Genomic DNA, 2,643 nt, shown 5'->3' on the forward strand with positions numbered 1-2,643 from the left:
GTGCCTTTTTAACATATATAGAAATACCAAGGAACTTAATTGCATATCCTTTATATACTGACGACACATTTGTATATACTCAGAAATCTGTAGTTTTAAATAACAGATTGAATGGCTCTTACACATAAATTTTTCACTATGAACCCTCCTATACTCTGTGAAGGAGACTTATATAAGGACAAAAGTAGATTGACAGAAGCAAAGACACACTGTGATATGATTTCTTCTTTTTTTTTTTTTAGTTTTTGATAAAAATTTTAAATTTTAACCTTTATTTAAAAATAGCACATACCGTTTACAGCCATACCGCCCTCAACAGGCCCCATTCCATTTGATCTCAGAAGCTGAGCAGGGTCGGGCCTGGTTAGTACCTGGATGGGAGACCACCTAGGAAGACCAGGTACTGTAGGAGTAAAAAATAAAAAAAATTTAAAAAAAAAACAAGGGATTATAAGATGACAAGGTCTTTGCAATCTGTGAGGTCAACCAAGGGTTGCCTCACCTAAAAAATAAAAAATAAATTTAAAAAAATAGCACATACCTATGTAAAGAATAGAACGAATGAATTTTGTGCCATTCCTCATTTCCAAGTTCCAGAGATAATCACTGAAAATTATTTGGTATGCATACTACTAGATTATACTTCCGTACACACACACACACACACACACACACACACATACACACACTAATATATGAGCATATGTTTTTATTTTATAAAGATGAAATAAGACAATGGTATTGTCTACAATTTTTCTGTTTCAATATAGCATGGACATAATTTCATATCATATATAAAACATTTTATTTCTTTTTCCGATGGATATGTAGTCTTCTATAATACTAGTAATATGTAAATTACCCCTTTCTCTCATTTTTAATTTGTTATCATGAAAAATCTCTGTGCATATACTCAAGATATGTTTGGAGAATATTTCTCTGTGTTATGTTCCCTATTGGAGGAATTGTTAACACAAAAGATATTCTCCTTTTATATTTTGATGATTATTAAACAAGTCATTCTGCAAAAAAAATGCCGTATTAATTTATTTTTCCTCCAAAAATATTTGGCAACATCCTTTTTCAACACAAGTACCAACATACTAAGATTAGATTTTTTTTCTTATAAAAATTTTGTTTTCTCTGGAGTTACTAATTGCTTCTTTAATTAGCATTGACTTGTTTTTTCTTTACTTATTTCTATGCCAGGACCAAATTTTTGATATAATCTCTCAAGTAGAAAGCTCCCTATGAAACCAAACAAATCAAGCAGTCTATCAGTTCCTTTGATTGCTTATTTGTTTTCTTTTGTCACCATCCATTAAGATCTCTGTCCTTGTGATCTCCCTTAGAATTTCTAGATCTCTACAGAGTATGTGTGGCTGCCATTCTGAGACTTCCCTTCAATGTGACCCTAGAACTCTTCTCCTTCACCTCTTTCTGACCTTTGAGCTTCTGTTTCTGAGATTTCATGTCTTCTTTCTAGGATTACTATCCTATTTTAGGAGCATTTTGCAGTGGATCGCTGAGGAAAAGCTTGAGAAGTCAGTTTTAATTTGCATACCTGAAATGTTTTTAGGCTAACTTCACATTAGATTCATCATGTGTTTGGATTTAGAATTTTAGATTGAATTTTTTTCTGATAAACAGTTTTTGTTATGGAATTTACACTGAATTCTGAACTTTTATATAGGTCATAATCTTTATGTAAACTTTTAAGATTGTCCATTTATGACATTTAAATTTCATGATAGTGTACCTTGTATGGGTCTTTCTTAACACATTGAATCAGAAATTTCATGATTCTACAAACTCATGCTTTTCTGAACAATTTTTCTTACATTATTTCTTTAATGATTCCTTTTCCACCATTTTTTTCTCTGTTCTTTTACACAAGCTCTACAATTCTGATGATAAATTTGTCAGAATGGTCTTTATCTCATTTGCTTTCCTCTATTTTTTCCTGTGAGATTTCCTTCCATTTGAACTGCAAATCTTTAAGTTACAATTTCATACTTTTAATTTCTAGGAATATTTTGTTTACCTACAATATTTAAATATTCTTTTATTTCTCTCATTAGTATTTATGTATATCTCTTCTATGTATTATTGGACTTTCTCCCCAAGTTTCTTCCTCTGATTGACTTTTTTCCCTCTGACTGTCTTCATTCTATTTATTGTTTTTGTTTTTATCTTTCATGTCAGAGGATTTTATGAGATATCTGGTGATCCTTGGCTGTCCATTAATATTTAATAGAAGCACATTCAATATGTTATTAGAATCTTGGAGTTTGGTCCATGGCCATGCTACCCTGAACAACCCTGATCCCATCTGATCTTGGAAGCTAAGAAGGGTCAGGCCTGGTTAGTACTTGGACGGGAGACCACCTAGGAAGACTAAGTGCTGTAGGTGCAAAAAATTTTTAAAAATAAGAGATTGTAAGCTGACAAGATCCTTGCAATCTGTCTTATTAACTGGTGGTTTGTTGGTTTTTTTCCTCCTTTTATTGTCTGTTTCCACAAAATGAATCCAGATTCTTTAGCATTATGAGTTTAACTACCTACATGTGTGGACTAGAGGATATTTTCCTATCTGCAGTAAAGTGTTTTCTATCTCCTTAATCTCTTTTTAACCTGTTTCTG

At 31.9% G+C, this 2,643-nt stretch overlaps 2 pseudogenes; both read left to right on the forward strand.

Moving 5' to 3' along the window:
• Positions 1–293: 293 nt before the first annotated feature.
• LOC120602643 (uncharacterized) lies at positions 294–412 on the forward strand (annotated as a pseudogene).
• Positions 413–2,294: 1,882 nt separating this feature from the next.
• LOC120602632 (uncharacterized) lies at positions 2,295–2,413 on the forward strand (annotated as a pseudogene).
• Positions 2,414–2,643: the final 230 nt, after the last annotated feature.

Source organism: Pteropus medius, unplaced genomic scaffold, assembly GCF_902729225.1.
Source record: "Pteropus medius unplaced genomic scaffold, Ma_sr-lr_union100, whole genome shotgun sequence".
Taxonomy (NCBI): domain Eukaryota; kingdom Metazoa; phylum Chordata; class Mammalia; order Chiroptera; family Pteropodidae; genus Pteropus; species Pteropus medius.